Below are 23,256 nucleotides of genomic sequence, written 5' to 3' on the forward strand. Positions count from 1 at the left end.
AAAATATATCGTTTACACCATTACGCCGGGATCGTCCAATCAGAGTACCAGCCGTGACTACGGCACAGCTAGACATATGCACCACCAGCGTGTTTAAGGTTGATGATACCTGTCTATGAAATGCAGGACATATGAACAGAAGTCCCCAGATTGTAGTGTCCATAGAAGTCGTCCACATCCCAGTCCCGCACACATGAAGGATGTGTAATGCGTACCGTGGGGTTTGCAGCCATGGGATCCTGGGTATGCAAAATGGGGCTCGGTGTTGTTTGGCAGATAATCCGTTGTCCGCCCGTGGGAGGCTGTGGGTATAACGTGCCTTACTCCCCACTAAGGATGCAAAGTATCCACTGGGTAATGCTAAAAGCAGGTGTAAAATGTGTTCAGCCCTACATCAGTGTCCAGTAGGCAATTCCCATGGATGGACAAGTGTCGACCAAGATGGCACCTATAACTGGACACCTGGTGGAATTACACAGCTGCGGTAAGGCATAACACAGGAAATACATTAGGGACTACAGTAGACACTCCCCATACAAAGTCAGACCGCCGTGCGAATCCCGGCGTACACAGCAGCCAGGTGCTAGCAAGTATGTGAGGATCACCGCTTCCACTTTCGGAACATCAGGCGACCTGTGGAACACATATTCATGGCACACCAACAACGTCAACTAGGAAGGTCATACTATGGTTAAAATATGGCGTTCCCACATATAAATAACATACTGTCATGAATAAATAGGTTCTACATGTACGGCTGTGTTATAATGACAATACAGTGGCGGATAGTTCACAATGGTACCTCTGAGGATTACTTAAAGCAGTTGCCAACCTGCAGTACTACAGTAACACCATATGGGTAAATTGTGGAAGGACACGGGTTCCGTAGCACTACATAATATGGGTAGGCAGACAGACATCCGGGACTGGGGAACATATGGCGGCAGTCAAACCCACTGGCCGAACGGACACAGTCCAACATGTTCTACACTTTACATATGCACATCGGTGTCCATTGCAGGACCCAAAAATTACTCCTTAAGTAAGTGTGGGCAGCATAGTGTGAACCGGAAGAGGTGACAGCCGTGACTACGGCACAGGTAGATATATGCACCACAAGCGTCCTCAAGGGTGATGACAACCGTCCATGAAATGCAGGACATATGAATAGGACTCCCCAGGCTGCTGCGTCCATACCGTCGTTCACATCCCATTTCCACACACATGAAGGGTGTGCAAGGGGTACTGTCGAGGTTGCAGACATGGGATCGTGGGTATGCAAAATGGGTGTCGGTGTGGATTGGCAGATGATTCGTTGTCCGCCCGTGTGGGGCGTGGCCATAACATATCGTTACTCCGCAATAATAATGCCGATCATCCACGGAAATGGAGAATGCAGCTGTGAAATGTTTACAGCCCGATACTAGTGTCCAGTAGGCAGTTCCCATGGATGGGCGAGCGTCACGGCCAAGATGGCACCCATAGCTGCAAACCTGGGGAATCCACAGCTGTTGCAAGGCATAACCCAGGAAATACAGATAGGGACTACAGTAGACACTCCCCATTCAAAGCCAGAGCGCTGGGCAGATGCGGCGTACACAGCACTCAATCTGCCAGCACATCACTGGGGATCCTGCGCTTCCATACAGTGGAACAGATGGGTCACCTGTGTAAACATACCAATGGCACAATCTCAGCGTCTGCTGGGAATGACATCGATGGTCAAACTATGGCGTTGCCACCAATGAAATACATCCTTCGGTGAATTAATAGGATTGATGTCAATAGACCATGGCAAACACCCAATGAACAGGAAAGACTTGCTGGCACCCTATGGCCACAAACCATGTCACACATAGGTAGATGGAACAGTCATCTTAAACATTTGGCCCACGACCCGTCGCATATGGTATCCAAAGGTACTTCATAGACATGTATCGCTATCACCCGTTGGCCCGTGAGAACTACACATAACATGGAAGTATACAGGCTTTAAATGACGACCCATACACTGCCATTTGTCACTTTCTATGCGAAGAATGGACATGTAGCCACAGCATAGAAAGCACAGGCACTGCTAACGAAACACACACATGTCAACATCACAGACAGCATACTATGAACACCGTATTACATGATATTGTACTATGAAACACAAACAAACCAACAACCTGCTGCAAGAATAGTCCCGTGGTTCGACACAACACAAGTCTTAGTAACATTTAAACAGTTTATTAAAACATGCAGCGTTTGCGTTGTTTCCTAGCGTCTGCAGAAAACAGCAAAGTCTAAGAATGTTCACAATCAACAATGTGAGTCTTAACAAGCTTTTAAATATCACACTGTTGATTGTGCACAGTTTAAGAACTTGCTCTTTCAGATGAAGTTGCGAAAGCAATGGAAACACACACTCACGGAAGGGGCGGAGATGAACCTCGCCTATCTACATGAACTCACTACAGTATGAAGCATTTACAGAGCGCTACGAGTTTACTGAAGTGGCTGTCAGAGGCATACTTGTAGGCTGGTGGCGTCACCCATAAAACAATAGTTGGCAATAGCCAAGGTATGTGTTGCGGGCGTCTTAAAGCATGTTCATTCGCAGAGGCAGCTGGGAACACACACACACACACACACACACACGGAAGGGGCGGAGGCGAACCTACGCCTATCTACATGACCTTACTACAGTATGAAGCATTTACAGAGCAGCTACGAGTTTACTGAAGCGCTGTCAGAGGCATACTTGTAGGCTGGTGGCGTCACCCGCAAAACAATAGTTGGCAATAGCCAGGTATGTGTTGCGGGCGTCTTAAAGCATGTTCAGTCGCAGAGGCAGCTGGGAACACACACACACACACACACACACACGGAAGGGGCGGAGGCGAACCTCGCCTATCTACATGACCTTACTACAGTATGAAGCATTTACAGAGCAGCTACCGAGTTTACTGAAGTGGCGCTGTCAGAGGCATACTTGTAGGCTGGTGGCGTCACCCGCAAGACAATAGTTGGCAATAGCCAAGATTTGTGTTGCGGGCGCCTAAAAGCATGTTCATTCGCAGAGGCAGGTGGAAACACACACACACACACACACACACACACACACACACACACACGGAAGGGGCGGAGGCGAACCTCGCCTATCTACATGAACACACTACAGTATGCAAGCATTTACAGAGCAGCTACGAGTTTACTGAGCAGAGCTGTCAGGAGGCATACTCGTGGGTGGTATCATTTGCAGAGGCAATGCCCGATCGTGAGTTAGGTCAGAGTGCGATCACGCGGCCCGTTACCATCCCAAGGTGGCGTGCAGTAACACGTTAGTGCTGCAGTCGGGAATACCAAGTAACTACTGATCAGTACATCACTGCCTACTGGGCATGCTCAGACACTTAGACTCGGCACAGAGCAGACATGCATACACATGGCGGCGCCGGCATGGAATGGCGTAATGTGGACCGTCGTGTGTCCAGCCACACAACAGAAACCTGGCCATGCCACAGGCGTGGCGTTGCGAAGGGATACAGGCATGCACCGGGTATACCTGCAGTCGACGCGGTTTGCACTGTGCTGTGTGTCTATCTACACAGCTGCCTACTGGGCATGCTCAGACACAAGTCGGCACAGAGCAGACATGCATACACATGGTGCGGCGGCATGGGTGGCGGAATGTGGACCGTCGTGTGTGTCCAGCCACACAACAACAACCGGCCTTCCCACAGACATGGCCGTTGCATCGCCGATTATCTAGGTGCAATTAACCATGTGTGGGACTGGCCTACAGTTTGTTGCATGCTACAGACAACCCTCCCAAACACAGGCTACCTGCACAGATGTCCTGAGGACACTGGTGAGTGGGCATGCTCTCACAACAGCACCGTATTGGGTGACATGAACCACCCATACATAGACTGGGAACATCAGCCATGGCACAACACACTCGCCACGGTCACAGGTGTTCTCACACCTGGCCACTGTTAAACAGCCATGCACCATACATACTAGGGGGGATGTCTGACAGTTCTGCCCATCACACATGGTGAGGATATGCCCCACACAGGATGTACAGCCCTCAATGGTGATGCCAGACCGTATAGTGGATCCACTGGTCATCCACATCCTGTAACCAACACCGGCATGGGGGACCTAAGTGATGACCTCTCCACAACAAACCACACACATACGACCGGTGTGGTACCCTACAAGTCCTCCATGCCAGTGTTGACCCAGGCCAGACCGGCAACCGCCCTTGAATGCATTCTCAGAGCACCCACATGCATGTCTGCAACAGGCAAACATGATAACATCGGGACCTTGTCCACCACAGGTAGGCACATGGTGTGGTGGACCCCAGCCACTGACTAGCTGTACATCAACAGTTGGAGCTAATACATGACAGAGCAATGTCAATACCAGGAAAACCATCCCCCATTCATACCGGCGTCACCATACACACATACAATCATCCACGGCCGCTTTTGGGGGTGGTACTGCAGAGGGCACATGAGACAACCATAGGGCCTTCCTTAACTGTGGTAAGGACATGGTTGGGGGCACACTGACTTGGCTGGAAATGGTCCAGAATGGTACAACGGTCACTGCACCCACAGACATTGTCTGCAAACCAGCGGACATCTTCCATGCATACACCCACCCCCAAGAGGGACATATCCATCCACCAGAGTGTAGCCTCCCAAACATCTCATATGGCCTGGAATGATCCCATATCTGTATGGCGGTTGACACAGCACCACTGGGCACCGATGGTGTCCCTGGCTGTGTGCTACCCATCCTCATTGAGGGCCTCGGCCCACACATGCGACCACTGTGTCATGTTAGCTTTACTATGGGCTATGTCCCAATGGGCGTCATATGGCATCTGTGGTCCCACTATGCCAGGGTAGTGCTCTTATGGACTGTAGACAGCCACACCCTATCCGCTTGACAAGCCTTGTCTGCAAAGCTGTGGGGAGGTCCATACAGGTGCCCATGGATACAGACAGCGGTGTACAGCCAATATACCCACAACAACATAGTCAAGGGCGGATCCTGCCTCCCGAACCTGCTCGTCCTGTCTGGAGTGGTCACCACGGCCATTGATGGGGATACGTGGGTTTGCACACAGTACCATGACCTGGTGGGGGCGTTCAGAGCACACTACACATGGGACTCATGGAAGGCTCGCCAGCATACATGTGTGGACATATGTCACCCGATGCTTCTCAGAAAGTTGGAGGTCACACCACACATGGTTGGTGTTCCTGGTGCCTTGTCACACTCATATCTGGTCTCCAGTGGAGGCCCACAGGACTCAGTCCTGGGCCCCCTGCCATATGGCATTCGACCTTCCACTGTGCATGCAATCATAGGGGGATTGTGGCAGACAAGGTATGCAGATGACAACGCACCGGCCACCATACCCAACACCCCATGTGACACGGACATCCACCTAGGGCGTCATAGACATGGATAAGTGGTGCCAGAGCCATGGCCTGCTACTACATGCCAGAGAAGGTGCAGACCTACCCAGTGTGAAGGACATGTTCGGCCCAATGTCACATGTAGGTGGTAAGCCATTCCAGATGGTGGACATGTTCATGGAAATGGCTTCGACACCTGTCGTTAACATCTGTCAACACACACAATGGCAATGTGGGTGTGAAGACATTCCACTGTGGCCTCCTGGTCTGGAAGGAATCACATCGACATCAGGGTATTCATTGTACCCCTGTACACATCACACACCAGAGCAATGACTGCGTACATTGGCACATCTGGCCTGTAGCTAACCTGGCGCCTGCAGCACTCGGGAGGCCTGCAGCGTTACACAAGGCGGGGATAGCGGTGCTAGGACATGTGTCACAAGCTGCACGACCAAAGGGACTCGGCTGTAAACCTTCACATACGTCTGCTCTGTGGTGATCTGTGCCTGGCATACACGGCCATGTCTGACCTGGGTGACATGGGCATATTCCACTTCTAGGCTCCAGGCAAACCACGGGCACAAGGCGACTGTCACACACATCACCACAAAGTTGAGTGTGGCGTGCTGGGGAACAGGGTCAATGGCCGGAGACCCCTACAACACGTGAAGTGCCAGCCCATGTGAAGGAAAGGCACTGATTGCCTTAGTCCAGGAGTAATAATGAGGTGTGGATGTGTGGATATGGTTATGCCAGGCATCATCTGTGTGTCAGTGCTGGGCGAGGACTGAGACTGATGGATGTGGCATCCCCATCCTGAGGGTGTTAGCAGCCACACGGTCATGCTAGGTCCACACATGTCGTAGGGCACATACCCTGTTATGTACATGTGGCCTATGTTCTATGTAGGGGTCCATATAGTTGCGGGTACGTGTGCTATGCTGATGTTGCCAGGCATGCCTGTGGGTACCCCACTACTGGCGTGGGAACTAATTACAGTGCTCCCAGTAGGCACATGCAAGTACTCCATCATTGTCATTCGGGTTAACGGAACCAACATGGTGCTACACATGTAACCACCACACATACTGTGTACACAGATCAATGAATGCTGCACCTGTCCTGCATGGTATGTCTGCTGCATGATGTCAGTGCACAACCCACATCACATACACACCTGTCACCAGCCATACACACACACCACAACATACACATCACGTACTATGCGGACACAGGTATCACATACACCTCTCACTATCTTGTCCACCCTGTGCATCAGAATATGTTTGCATAACCATGCACTGATGGTGTAGCTCACAGTTATGTGGCAGAGACTTCATCATATGCACAGGGTGATATGTGTGCCACAGGCATAGGCTGTACCAATGGATGACATCATGTGTGTGTGTAAGGGCCTGTGCATTGACTGGGCATGACTGTGTACATTGCATGTGGGTGTGGTGGAGCCCTACAGTCGTGTTTGCTGTGTGTGGGTTTGTGTGTACACAGTTCAGTAATCTGTGATGCCTACGGGGTATGCTTGGCAGCCCCAGACTGTACAGTGCAGGTGTTCTGGCTCACTGTGTCCGCCTGCAGCGGCGTGACCGGGCCTGCCTGGGGTGCACCGGGCACGACGGTAGGTACAGACAGTCACTCTCCGATGTCACATGTCCGCTGGAAGCGTGCCGCGGGGCCGTCCAGGGCCGTCCGTGGCCTGCTCTGTCCTGGTGTGGTCGGTGTAGCAGCTGCACTGCTGCTGCTACCAGCACTGGGTGGGCGGGCATGGGAGGTGGCGCTGCACTGACCTGCACCAAGTGGTGTTGCTGGCCCTCATGCGTGCCTATGCCTCACCCTACCTGGTGTTCCTGCATGGACAGCCCACGCTCAGGATGGCCATGCCTCGGTCGAGATACCAGCCATCTCACCCAATCTCCTATCAGAACATCGGCAAGATGCTGTTGGGCGTCGCCAATGCCTGGATGTTGTCATTCAAGAGCGGATTGCGGACCTCTGCAGCCTCTGCCCTTCCTGGTTCTGCCCGTTCGGCACGTGCCTGCGCCGCCATTACAGTCTGGAACATGCGTCTGGTTATACCAGCTGCTGCACCTGTATGGCAGGTGTATGTCTAGCGGTGCTCCCCTACGAGCAGCACCTGCCACATGCCTGCGTGGCACTGCACCAGTCATTACACTGGCAACATGTGTACCCACACCTTCTGCAGCCACCACACATTCCTGCTCGATGCCAACAGGCGGCTGACTGACCGTCATCTATAGGCAACGGTGTTGGGGTATGTGTCGGCATCGAACCGTGTTCAGGGATGAAGGGGCGTAAGTGTGATGTTATCCAATGGCACAGTGTGTGCCTGTGACGACCTGCCTGTGCCTCATGCACATGGTCATCACCACTAGTATCTGTGGGGACACTAGCATCAGCTTGACCGCAGGAGGGAACTCACCTACAGCACCTGTCAATACAAAGGCATACCGTCAGTTACAATACACACACACACACACACACACACACACACACACACACACACAGACATCATGCATGTGATATTGCAGGTGGCATGCAGCATTCACACACCACAGACCAGTGAATGTAGACCAGACATTCCTAGTGGCAGTATGCACACTGCCCTGGTGGGAACAGTACAACAGGCAGGTGTCTTTTAGTAGGCATGCAGTACACACATTCATGGTAGTTTGCATGCATCACCGCGATACACCGTGTGTACCCGCGAGTTGACAGTACACATGTCTGCCGACACTATGTCATGTACACCGCAAACATGTGTGGTATCATGTGGACATGTGACATGCACCACATCACAATGGCTGTCATGGTGCAGTGTTATGTGTACAGTCCACAGATACAATGTATGGTTAACAGGGATGTCTGTGCAGGTGCGGTTGGTGTGAGCTGTGTACATAGCTGTACAGTGTGGAGTGCGGGCACTGTGCCACTGCACAGTAGCAGGACACAGTTATGTTTCCTTGTGTCGTGACCTGGGCGCATTACATTGCCATGTCTGTCAGTCAGTTAAGCCGCTCAACACATTATGTGGTGGATATTGGAGAGCACCTGTAGTAGCTGTGGAGAGGCATTCCATGTCAGTGGTGTACTACATGGATGTCCAGGGGGCCACTACGGTGATGAGCCCACTATGTGTGTACAGGGTGCAGCGGTGACTACCCACTGTGGATGTACTGTGTGGAAACATGCCTGTAGGTATCGACCATGGCCTTGTCTGTCTGGGTCATTGACAATTGTGTGTGGTGGACATCGTGCACATGGCCCTGTGGTGGCCCATGTGACATACAACCATAGTAGTGTAGGTGTCACATTCCTCACAGATATGCGGACAGTGTGGATGTGCTGCTATGTTAGTGCATAGGTCATGTCATGGTGTGACAATGTTGCAGCCAGACATCCACGTGCATGGGACATGGCATGTTGATGTCCTGGCTGGCGATGTGCACCGATGCAGGGGCATAGGGGGTCACATTGGTAACACCACAATGCTCTGGCAAGATCACATCTCACTATGTGGTACTGTGTGGATACTGCAGAGGCATGCCAATGCATACTACACATGCAGCCATTGTGGAACACCTGCAACACCATTGTATGCATAGCTGAATGCGTAACACACCAATAGGCGTGTGGTGTCATGCCACTCTCGGCTAGCGGTTTGTATCTACTGTACATGGGTGGTGTGTGTGCCGTGGTGGTGCAACCTGTATATGCAGTGACTGGGGCACACACGGTGTGCATGTCATGCCTGGCCTCATGGGGAATATCAATAAACCATATCATGCCTTTGACTAACCCAACAGACTTACCTGCAACAGACCCTTGTGTTTGCGACACGCCAGATGTACCTGTAGGGATGACACAAGGTATACATTATCCATTACTATCGCCATACAGTCAGCACTATGTGCATGTCACATCATCGTCTGTGAGGTTAGCATGCTATGCACATGTCTGCTAACACAACATAGCATACTGTAGTATGCATCTTGTGTCAACCATATACCTGGCATGTATGGCTATATTATGTGTTGTATTGCTATGACACTACACCCCACGTAAACTTATCATACAAACATGCAACCACTGACTTACCATGCAGCTCCAAGCTCATAGTTAAGAGAACACCCACCTCCACGATGGACGCATGGGTTTCTGCGTGTTGTTCCGTGGAGTGTCCCCAGACTGGCCAGGAGCTCCTCCGTGGCTGTGAGTGGGGGCTGGGTTAGTGGCCCACCACCTGTCCATCACGTTGTTGTCTGGCGATTGCAGCGGCCACGCTGTCTTGCATGCGGATCAGGTCTGTGCAGTGCCCTGCGGATCTGCTGATAAGTGCGGTTGTATCCGCTGGGCTATTCACCCTCCTGCACATCTCCTCCCACATCTCCTGTCGTTTTCTGTGCACTGCTGTGGCACATGACTAAATAACATGTTATGATTACTATGGAGGGTATGGTAGATCACCTCCTCCTCCTGTCTCTGACTGAATGGTGGCAGCTTGGAGATCGTGGCATTATCTGTGAGACATAATGATGGTGGCAGGTCACATTTACACTGCTGTGCTGGCATACTGTTGGAGATACATTGCTATGACGTGCGATACGACATCTGCTTTTAGTAATCTGTGAAAGGGCATCGTGGCAGTGACACAGCCGATGTGTTGGCTTCACACCATTGAGCAGTGTGTCACATCATATCTGTTTGCACCACCCCATCACACTGTACACGCACCATGTAGATGTTAGCCAGCACTGTGGACATGTGTACCTGGCTGCACCTGTGTCCATATATCACTGGCATAGGTCCCCATGTGGCGTCGGTGCTGCTGTTCACCTGGGCGCTGTGGCCTGTATATGTCAGTACACATCACGTCTGTAGCCATTGTGAATGTCAGCAGCTGGCACTGTACACATACCGCATGGACACCTGCACATGCATGTGTAATCGTGCCATGTACATCCACAGCACCCCAGCTTTATGCGGGTGTTGGACAACTTGCCACAGCTCACCTGTATATTTGCACATATGTGATAGACTGTGGGGCAATGTGTAACCATGACACATTAGCAAGGACGAGGCCATGCGCCGCACATGTACACACATTGTGCAGAGCATCACACAGCACCTGTGACATGACCACAGGTGCATCACACCGCCACATTACTGCTGTGTATGGTTTGATAGTGCGAGTACCGCGTTTGTCCATTTGCACCATAGCAGGACTGTGATAGCTCATGCAGCCTTGCTGTGAGTCAGGTCTGTTTATGTGATATGGCAGGGTATGCCACATGCACATGGCACTGGGTTGTGATCCACCTGGGAGTTGACGGTATTGGCAGGGTGGCTGTCCATTCCATATGTCATTGCTATGTGAATATGGACATTCAACATGTTTATCACCATGGTGTGGACACTGGCCTCTGGCGAGGTATGCTATGCTGCTTGCACGAGGGTGTGTCTGGTGCATGCAGGTATCACACATCCCATGCATACACTGTTGCCCTGGCAGGTGCTATGTGCTGGGATATTGATCGACACAGTGCTGTATGTGGACGCACACCACTATCCAGCATGCACATGGATGGGAGAAGTTGCCTGCACTGATGTGGGTACACCCATATGTGTACATCCAGTGCCTGCTGCCGCCCATGTCTGCTGCTGCACTACACCGCCATCCCTCCCTCTGTGAATGTAATTGTTGCGGGCTGCAGCACTAGGTATCCCATGTATGGGGACAGGGATGTTCACATAACGAAGGGGTCACCTGATGGTATCGTCGATCAGACCATATGCGTGTATGCAGCACTTTTATCACACATACCACCCATTCATATTATTTGTTCACAAGCGGTGACACAGCTATATTGCTATGGCGGAGACATTCCCACAGCCATATACATACACAGGGCATGCATGCGCGTCCATCTGTGGCATTGGCCTGTGGACTATTGTGGTGTGGTTGACTGCACCCTGCGTGTTTGACTGCAGCTGGCACGAACCTACTGTGCACATGTCTATGGTAGGGCCTGTTCTACAGTAGGCATCTGTGATGTGCTGTGCACATGTCATATCTTGCACATTTTGGTTGGTGTCCATTGGTCACACGGGCCAGTGGTGGGACACACGGGGATGTTGCTGAACATATATGCATGCAACCCTGTACAGCTGTAACACTAGCCTCTCAGATCGCTCATGTGTGGTGGAGCGTGAACACCGTGCACACACATGTGGTTGTGGAGAAACTGCCGGCCATTGCCATCTCCTCCTGTGGAGTTACTATCATCCCACACACTCCCTTGTATAGCCTATGTTCAGGCTATGGACCTATATTGGGGCTTTGTGGCTGCATGCTGTCAGGCGATACTATATATGTCCTTTGCACCCATCACAGACAATGTCCCGCACAGGTACACGGCAGCCGTACACACTCACAGCTTGTTGTCAGTACATCACGTATTGGTACACACTTACAACATCTCCACTGTGGGACACTTGTGGTCAATTTCTATGCGGGCATGTCCAGTAGTCACATACCACAGCTAACCCCTACATGAAAGCGGCTATGCGCGGACAATATTATTACAGCTACTGTCACATGTTACATACGAGCAATGCCCCCCTACACCACCATCACATGGTACTACCTGTAGAGTATGTGTGTCTGCATCCCACATGCTATGGCCATAGATGACAATTGTACGGCATCCAAAATATGTGCAACATACCTCATTAGGGGGTTATCATGTGCACATGTTCCGCGATGTCAATGCATTGTTTGTGTGTCTGTTGGCGGTCATTGTTGTTGCATATGATTTACATGGCTGACATAGCGTACTGTGTCTGATTCCAGGTACTTCATTGGGCTACCAGCATTGTTACATTTCTACAGCACATTCCAACGCCATCATAGTAGCCAGCTTAGATGACAGTGGGAGGTGTTCACGCCATGTGCACATATGTCCTTCACATCACCGAGGTGACTGGCACACATTGTGAGCACTGGGTTCTGACTGGTGTGGCCGTGTGTTCCGGTGTTGACATCCATGCCTGCACCAGATGGTGTCTTCTGGATAATGTGTGACACATTCACAACACACACCTACATTCACATAGCAGCACACGCTAAGTCCACTGACGATGGACATTTCCTGCATGAACTGGTAATGCCGGTATGTCTGTATGACCGCTGCTGCATATATCCTGGTGGCCACCAGCATGGCTGCCTACAAGACTACGATTTTATTTAGGCAAAAGAGTAAAGTTCTACCCTTTGTACTGACCATGGGTATGTGTCCACCTGTAACATCTGATGTGTGTCCCGAAAGTGTCCCACTTTGGCCATTTGAAAAGGTGGCAAGCCTAACCTGGGGTTATCCCGGTGTGTACATGTTGTCCACTGCTGTGCACACTTTGTCCACAGTCGCTGGTATGCTGCGCTGCTTAGCATTACATAACCAACTTTCACCACTCTCTGCCTGATGGACAGGTATCTTTACCTACACACACCGTTCACATACTGTACAGATTAGTCATACGTATCATGCGTTACACAACAGTACATCTCCTGGGTTCGACATACCTTTCCGCCTTTGGTTCTGTATTCGTCAGTACTTGCTTGCTACTCCTTTTGTATTCGCTATTTGTTCGGTATGAACATACGGTTTGAATATCCAGGGAGTCTTCCTTATATTCGTCGTCACCTGAGGCATGTGGGTTCATCACGCCAATAGCTGTTCCTCGGTGTGTACTTATGCGCATATCACTGGTGATCCCCCTCCATTCGTACGTTACGCGTCGGCACTGGGCCATGGTTCATTCCTCGTGTGGCCGTTGGTTATTTGCAATACCTTCGTGAGGATGGTATGTATTGTATCATGTTTGTGTGACTGCATCCGCTATGTGTGGTGTCAGGTACATTTCGCTGTGGTGTTAGCCGTGGATTGTGTGTGTTGGGTATGGTATTCTGTTCGACATGTGGGTCTCAGTGTCCTGGCGGCGTCTGTCGATGGCGTTGTGCATTCAGATGTGTAACATAGCTGTTATATTCCTGTACACAACGGATGCAAGGATGCATCAGCTGCTGCTAGTGTTTCCCACGCGGCTTGTTGTGGGTATGCCACTGTCATTGACTGCCTGTATGTTTTTACTACGGTTTTAGCTGTTATCCCTTTGATATGTGCGATGCGGGTACGGGGTGTGGGTCTTGCATTTATACATACAAGATATGCTTGTGTGTGTGCTCCATCCCTGCTTGGGGAGCTGCAGGTTACCTGTCTGTTGTTCTGGGAATGTTTGTTTTGTTGATGTCGTGTGGTGTCAGTATCGCCTGCATGTGTGCTTCCTGCACGTATTCCTCCTTCACATCGGTTATATATCTGCGGATGTTCGTCCGTGCCTACTATCCATTGGCATTTTGTCACTGATAGTTACGGTGATTGTGGTCCTATACTTGGGACGGCCTGTATGCTACACGTTGACTCCTATTCGTGTGCCGCTTGCTTACTTACTGGTCGTGGAACCCACAGCGGTTTTTACGGACCGTAAGTGTTCACGATCGGTGCCGGGTTAGCACAGTCGATTTTCACCGTACATGCCTGATGCTGTGTAACGCTGTCGACGTCCGTGTTGAGTCTACCTTATGAACGCCATACATACGGTCATGGTTTGTACATCGCCCTTTGCATCTCCTGTTGGCTATGGCCCTGTGGTACATTCTGGGACATTTCCGCTTTGCATCGTTTTACGTCGCCACGTGCATAGCCACTGAGGAGATGTCAGTACTACTTTGTGGGTACTGCTGTACATACGCCTATAGTTCCTGTACTGTATGCCTACGCATGTTATTACACTCCGCCTGTGACATGTCATCTACATACACATTTTACAGTGGCACACACATTACACACACACAGCGGAACACACGACAACCTCACCTCACACATACACATATTGCCGCCATGGCTCTCAACCTTCTATTTCCAAAATGAGGAACACACACATTAGTAATGTGGAACAAATGGGCATAATGTGGAACACATAGTAATGGCATAGTAACGACTTCAGCTATGTAGGTCATAGGATGATTAGGATATGCTGATTTACTTACAGTGAAGAACCTTTAATGAATTACTATGATTCATTTCTATTTACCAGGATGTCATTTAAATACATTCCTAACAATGGATGTTTGACAGACATTTTCAATGTGGAACTTTGTGGAACTGCGAGGGACATGAACTGTTTTACACCCCAAATGAGGTACGTTCCTCATAATGATGTACACTTCACTAGTATGCTTGCCGCTTTCGCACCGACGGTTGAACACAATACCTACGTTGGCCGCATCGCCGGCGGCGGCGTGTATCTCCGCACTCATATCCTATGGATATGACACGCACATATCCCGTTACTGTACCGTGGACTGGTGATCATCCCGACATGCGGATATGTATTGATGCAGGTTGACATTTCCATGGCTGGCATTACCTGCTCTGCCCACCCTCCCGGATGATCGGGTTGTCGGTCACTATGTTTACTATGTGGAGATTTCGCGTCTTACTTATCTGTGAACTTGCATCCCTGGGTTCCATATTACCCTGTTGTACTTTATATCTGTGTATGCGTACATATATTTCTACATGTGTACTGATATCTATTTCCGTATCTGTGTATGCACATAAGTACATATGTGGTCGACTTGCGCGATAGTGGCAGCATCATACGGCTATGCCGTGTGCTGTAGAACCAGCGTGCGGTGAGGTGTTGGCGTTCCATGCTCTGCTGGCTATTGGGTGTGCAGTGTTTGGGCGGTGCCTTTGTTGGAGTCACACATAGGTCTGGCCATACGGTACACATTACGGGCGGACATGTTTGTGTGGCGTCCATTTCACTGTGTGTGCAGGTAAGGAGGTGTCAGTCCATGGGGCCTACACTGTCAAAGTATGTGCTATGCGTTCCCTCTTTGCCAGGGCATAGGCATATTGGGTACGCCTCCGTCTACCTACTGGGGCTGGCACAGCGTGTTCATGGTGCTGAACGCCCTGTGCCTGTGCTTGCCTTGGCAGTTGTGGCGGGCTTGGTGGCCCTACACCATTATGTCCCTGCAGCAGCTGTTTCCGCAGAATCATATTGTGTAGCATACAACATACTATGAATATGTGGGCACATGTGCCTGGAGAGTACTGCAAGGCTCCACCGGATGTATCCAAGCAACCGTGCTTTCAAAATCCCAAACACACGCTCTATGATTATTCTGGTTTGTGCGTGTGCCTCATTATGGCGTTCTTGCATGTGTGTGTGCATTTCTGATGGGTGTCATCAGCCACGGCTCCAGTGCATAGCCAGCATCCCCCACAAGGTGACCTTGTGTGATGTCCCCCCTGGCGAATACCTGATACAGCTGTGAGGCATGCCAGATATGGGAGCCGTGGAAGCTTCCAGGGCTGCCAGCACACACATCCATGATAATGCCCTGCGCATTGCACACGACCTGGCAATTGATGGAGGGGTATCCCTTGCGGTTTATGTAGCGTGTACCCTGCTCCCTGGGCGGTGACTTGATTTCTATGTGCGTACAGTCGATCGCACCCAGTACCTCCGGGTATTGTGCCACACGGTGGAAGCGGCATATTGCTAGCCAACACCTCCTGAGATCTGGGCAAGTTTATATACTCATGGGCATGTCGTAACATGGCATCCAGGAACTGGTGTAGTACCCTAGATGCTGATGCCTGTGAGATACCCATTATATCCCCGGTTGGCCTTTGAAAGGTACCTGTAGCCAGTATTCGCAAGCTCACACATACCTTTGTGTCCACTGGGATGGGCTCCCCTCTGTTGTCTCTTGTTCTCAGGTGTGGCCGGCACAGCTCCACTATTTGCTGTAACGTGTCCCTGTCCACCCTGTAGTGCTCTACTATCTCCAGGTCTTGCAGCCCCTGGTAGGTCACCCTTGGTCTGAACACTCTCCTTCTCCTGTGAGGCCTACGGTAGTTGTCGGTACCGCCCTCCGCAACTCCGTCTGTCTCTGCCACATACCTATGCATCACGGCCACGGCGGCACCCACCATATACATATTAAAAGTGCCCCGTGTGTTTACACCCTACGGTGCGGCGTTTGGGAAATCGCGCTGTGTGTTGTGTGCATTCACACTTTATACTGTTGTGCTGTATACCCGGTGATGTCATTGGGTGTGTCTGTGCAGCCGTATACATGGATTATTTTCGGTGTTTTACGGTTGCAACTGCAACGGTATTGCCTTTAGTGTTGCATTACAGTTGCCTGCATTGGCTTAGCTTTGCATCTTACATTACTGCATCCTGCAGGCACATGGCATATGATGCATTTTATCTGCAGCCGCAGTTATGCTACCTCTGTACTTGGCTGTGCTATTTCAGTTCTTTGTTCTTTGCATTTCTACTACATCCCCTACTATCTTTGCATTCATATGCCTCCCCTTTCCCGTTATGCAGGAGTCTGCATACAGAGTTGTCGGCTGCCGCTTTGCCCTTCCTGGATTGATTGGTGTTGATTGCTCATTACGGCTCCAATTACACTGCTTCCGCATTTCCTCATATTCTCCGCATTACCTTCCTATATCCGTGGCTGTTGACGGGAGGCCGTCACATGACTGTGTTGGGGAACATAGTCATCCTCGTGCACATGCATCTGTGCGCATTATGTACTCTCAGCGATCTATTTCCTCACACGCCGGTCCTGCTGCTGTGATGTGCATTGTACAGCCCAGGTTTGCTGGCCTCCAATATGCTTCCTCCTACTGTGGCACACCCCTCTGCGATTGACATGTATCTCGTGTAGGCCACTCCTCGGTGTAGTACCGCTGCGCTGTTTGCTCCATCCTTACACCGGCGCCAGCTTTGCGATTCACTATTATCTGCCTCATTTGCATGGCATTGACTGCTAATACATGGTTACGGTGCCGAACACTGCCACCACTCCTTGACAACCCTTGCGCTGGGGTTGGGCTTTCCATACATACTATGGTGTGTGGTGGCTGTACAGCTGATGTGTATTATACAGCTCTTTTAGGACATTGTCATATTATTTCATTGCTTTGCACCTTCTGTACACATATCCGGGGGTTCTGCTGTGGTTTCTACGTACATGACATTTTTGTCATTATTTACAGTTTGTGCATGTTTTCTTTGGACATTCTCGGTGCCTTTCCCCTTTGGCATATTGCACCTGTATGATACCTGACGTTGACAGCCTTCCGTTACTCCTTGGTCATGTTTGGGTAAATGTAAACCGTTTTTTTCGGTTTACATTGCCGTGCCCTTACGCTACGCATGCCCCACTTCGTGAATCGCTATTTGCCTTCATTTGCATGGTGCAATACCGCACACAGTGTGATTAGCATACCTACGCCGGGGGTGGCGCAGGTCCGGCGCACGCCGGTAGTGCACGTGGGATTGCTTCATACCTGAATTGCTCGGTGGCCATATTTGGCTTTATAACGCCGACGCTATGCTGGCGCCTGGCGCAAGGTTCATGAATCCCGGGGATAATCTAAAATGGTTAAATGTGGGTGTTTAAATATTGTAGTTTTATTAATTATGGTCCATACATTTTAGTAGAGGGATTTAATCGAAAGTTAACTTGTCCACAAAAATATAGTTGCAATTCCAATATGGTAGTTTATTTGGCTACCTGTAGATCATGTCCTGCCATCTATGTAGGAAGAACAGTTCGGAGGTTGAGAGAGAATTTATGAACATCTGTATGATATCAATAAGGGCAGACAAAGCAACGCTCTGTATAAACATTGTGAAATTAGATTGGAACAGAAAGAGTTAATATTGCAACTACGTTTGAATGCTATGAAAAAACAGGATTAAATGATTCAGCATCATAACACAGTATACTTAAAGTTAGTCACAGTTGTGATGCTGCAGTCTTATACTTGATATTAATTGTTTAATGTATTTATTTTTAAGTATTTTAATATACTTTTTTACTTAGCATTTTTGTATTGTGTTAATATGTGTAAAGTCATTAATTGGTGTAGATTTTTGATTGGTTAGGGTACATATGAATTAAGTATTTATTCATACAAGTAATTAAGCTTAAACTCTGATGATGTCCAGTTGTGATAAGGATGAAAACACTAGTTTCATTAATATATGGCATTTTCATTAGAAGGTTGATTTTATCCCAGTATTGTATGGCCATAGTTTCCAAAGTAGATTTTTGTTTTTATTTCTTCAGACTCCTCATCTGCTGGACCTGCCTGTGGTCCTGGAAATTTCAGTCCTTGGCCTTGTTGTCCTTTCTAGAGCTGTTTCCTAACAATTACATTGTCGACACCTGAACACAGCGTTTGTAGCTTACTTGAAAAAATAGAACTGTAAACCAAATCACTGTAAGCACTCGTAAAAGGTCAGGAACCAAAATGCAACACCTCCGCAGTAAAGCACAATATATGCTCCAATAGTAGAATCAGACTCCAACTGCAAACGAGGTATAAGTCTCTCTTGAGACCAAGAAAATAAACTAAAACTGTTAAAACTTAAAACATTTATTTTCCATACAATGAGTTAAGCGCTTTCACTCGCACACCACGAGCTTCCTCAGAACAATTAAATTAACCTTCATTCATTTCTTAAATACACTATATTGGCGCCAAATACAAAATCCTTAAAGCTACAATGCTCTATAACTAAATTATAATACATAAAGATGACATTGCTTATAAAATTATCTCTCTTATATGTTTAAAAGTTTAAATGTTTAACATTAAGACATACATTTAAAATGTCATACTTTATGATGTACTTTGAAGTTATACTTCAACTTCTAATGTAGTGCTCCCCTTAAAATAAGTATGTGAACTATCTATGCTGACTGAGTTAACACATACCTAATGAATTATCTATGTGCTAACAAACTACATGTAAGCTATCATAATACGTGTAATTTCATGAATAATACTGATGCAAGTGTACATGTATTATGTATAGAAAGCAATAATTTGTAATTTAAAAAACATACAAAAACTGCAAAATGATTACGACTATTCCTCACTAACTTTTGACCATCAAAAGTGGCTTAACCGTGATGTAATCATTTATTCCAGGCCATGTCATTGCGTCTGTATGAATTTGCCACCAATATTCTTTATATGCCAACGTGTTTTTTGTATTACCCCCTCTGGGGTTAGGTCTAATTCTTTCTAAGATGGCAAATTTAAAAACATGTTCTATACCCGCAACATTGATATGTTTAAATAGGGCATTTTTCCCATCCTTAGTTCTAATACTATACATGTGCGAGTATATCCTTTTCCTAAATTGTCTTTCCGTCCTACCAATATAAAATGCTGGACAGACATTGCACTTAGCTAGATAGATAAGCATACTGGTTGAACAATTACCTTGTACAGGTCTAATTGTAGTTTTATTATAATTCTCTAAAGTAACTGTCCTATCATCACAAATGTGTTTGCATTGTCTACATGCCCCACATTTGCTAGTATGTTTCTCATTATTTGCTTCTCTTGTAGGACAATTCTCAAGTAAATATTTCAAATTCTTTCCCATCTTGTACACAAAATATGGTTTAGGACCCAATATTGTTTGTACTTCTTCATCCATTGTTATAATTTGCCAATTCTTTGTTAATATGTTCTTTACTTGGCTAGAAAAAGGTCCATACTGCACTATACAAGCTTTCTTATATGATGAGTCTTTCGTATTACCATCAATAGCCTCTGTACTTGGCATATCCTCACTACCTATGTATTTGCTACCTAAGAGGGGTATGTATTTATGTCCCCACTCTTTTAGGACGTATTTTCCTGTGTCTAACATCATATATTCGTCATAAAATAAATGTTTTAAGTTTTAACAGTTTTAGTTTATTTTCTTGGTCTCAAGAGAGACTTATACCTCGTTTGCAGTTAGAGTCTGATTCTACAATTTGGAGCATATATTGTGCTTTACTGCGGAGGTGCTGCATTTTGGTTCCTGACCTTTTACGAGTGCTTACAGTGATTTGGCTAACAATTACATGGTACAGATCAAGCATGTTGGCTGAGATGCCTGGGTCAAATTGCGGGGCACGACCAGACATATCTAGACATTGGAACCTTGATTCGAACAAGCTGAATACATACTCTATAATATTCCTAGTTTGAGTATGTGCATTGTTGTAGCCTTGCTCAGTGGGATTGTGTGGGTTTTTCATGGGGGGACATTTGACAAAGTACCAGTTCATAACCTGCACCCCAAACTAAATGCCTTGTGGAAAGTACACCCCCCTAAATGCCTTGTGGAAAGTCACCCCTAGCAATCCTTACATATAGGTTACAGGTGTGAAAGTCATGAAAACTACCAGGGTTACCTGCACACATTGTAGATGATCCCTTGGACCACCTAACAGTTGATAGAGTGATATACTTTCCTAGTGATGTACCTCCTTTCCTGTTCTCCAAGTGGAGCATTCATTTGTGTGCGTGTGTGTACAGTCTCTGGCCCCCAAAACTTCAGGATAGTTAGTGTGCTATGGCATAGAACTGTTGCATGGTTGTTGCTTTCTCTCCAGGTGGTACATAGAAACCAGATGCGATCCCAAACATGATGTAGCACTGCATTTAGAAATTGGTGTAATATTCTGGAGGCTGAGACCTGTGACACCCCCAATACAACTCCTTTGGCTCTCTGAAAACTGCCTGTAGCTATTGTATGTAGTGCTACACATACCTTGGTTTCCACTGGGATCGGTTCGTTAAGATTTCCCCAGAGTCTCAAGTGAGGGCAGCAGAGGTTACATGTTTCCTGTAAGGTATTTCTGTCAACCCTGTATCACTTTACAATTTCTGAATTGAGCAGTTGATGTCAAGTCAAATGTGGTTTGGCAGCATCACCTTGTTTTAAAGCCTGTTGCACATGCAGGTTAATGAGAGTGAAAAAATGTTAGGGATCACTGCTGCTAAGCGTGTTCATGGCTGTGATCCAAAGAGTATAATGAGGCCAAAGGAGAGCACCACATACACATGCACAGATTATATGATCCTGAATAGGTCAGCCACATTGAACTGCTTAATTAGCATGCATGTCAACTACCTTTGCTTTCTTGAGCATGTTATGCCACATACCCTTTTTTAAGGTGGGTGTGGTGTGCAGAGCTGTTTAATGAATACCAAACTGTGTGCTCACCACTGCACTACACTCACACATGCTTAACATGAACTCTGTCAGCATTCATGACTCCAGCCTATAGTCTCATGATATAGTCAATTCCAAGTGTCCCACTGCACTTGTGTAGTGACTATGAATACCACTCAATGTTTTCACAAACACGTTTCCCATTATCTATTTTAATGATTGAATTTTTCATGTCTTTACATTTTATAATACTTACCAGAAATATGAATTTTAAATAATTCTGCAACGTTAAGTTATATTTGAGATTTCCCTGTTCCAGCAAGAACATCTGGAGCCTTGGAAGTGATTTGTAAGAACCACCTTCAAATTATAATGAAATGAAAAACGTATGTCTGCCCAACACTGAAGGAGCAGCCCCAGCATTAAAACAGCTTATAGAATGGAGAGCTTGCCAGCAGCAGTCTGCCGGTGCCACTCATTCCTCACTCCCAAAAGCAAAAGCCTACATTTTGAGAAAATGTAGAATAGTCAGTGTTGAAAGTGACAGCAGAACTCAGGGAATCAAGTCCTTCAAAACACAACATAGCATCAGACAGGTCTTTGTTCAGGATTCAGCTAAAGATTTTACAGTCAGATTAAAGACAACAGTTCATGTGAAAACATCCATTATAACAGGTTCATAAGTGTGTACTAGGCTAATTGCCCTGGGGCCTTTATAAGCCTAGCCACAGGATTACCCTGGCATAGTGCCACCCAACCTTCGTTCCCAGTGCCTCTGTGGTGACCTGAATAGGTCAGCCATGTTGAACTGCTTAATTAGCATGCATGTCAACTACCTTTGCCTTCTTGTTATGCCACATACCCTTTTTTAAGGTGGGTGTGATGTGCAGAGCTGTTTAATGAATACCAAACGGTGTGCTCACATGTTCATAACCACAAGAGCCTTTTTAAGCCTAGCCATGCATCCCAAATCTCAGACAAGTTCTAGTATCCTTTATAGTTGTAAGCAGGGGCTTGGGAGATGAAACAATTACAAACAGGAGCCTGGGAAATGAACCATTTACATGCTTGCCTGTGTCCATTAGAGAAATAGATGTCAAGCCAGGGATGAATTTCCTGTTCCGCATCCAATTGTTCAAGCTACACTTGAATTGGGTTAGGGAGGAACTCTGCTTCACATGAATGGAGAGCCTGCTCCAGAGATGGGGTAGCCTCTGGGATACAAACCTCTCTCTCCAGCAGGTCCTATTTATATAACAGGCATGGTTTAAGTCTTTAGAAAGGGTAATTCTGGTGCTCTTTGTTTTGTGGATATGCAGGAGGTCATTCAGAGTGAGGTCTTACAATGCCTGTATGCCAGGCATATATCTACCCTCAACAGCCTATAGGAGACAGAATACATGGATAGGGCCTTGAGGTGGTCTACACAGGACATTTTACTTATGCCCTGTATTCTTTTAGTGAGGAACCTCTATGGGCATTCCATTTGATGAATATGCCTCATTAGGTGAATACTAAACAGGGCATTATACTCAATGGTAGGTCTGATGAATGCCGACTTTGTTTATAAGTTGTGCAACATAGAATTATTACTTCACTGCTGCAGACAAGTGATGGTCAGTGGCTAGATTACTGTCTAGGTGTGTTCCTGACTACTTGAACA

The sequence above is a fragment of the Protopterus annectens genome, chromosome 2.part0, assembly GCF_019279795.1.
Source record: "Protopterus annectens isolate FY-2018-M chromosome 2.part0, PAN1.0, whole genome shotgun sequence".
In the NCBI taxonomy this organism is placed as follows: Eukaryota; Metazoa; Chordata; order Ceratodontiformes; family Protopteridae; genus Protopterus; species Protopterus annectens.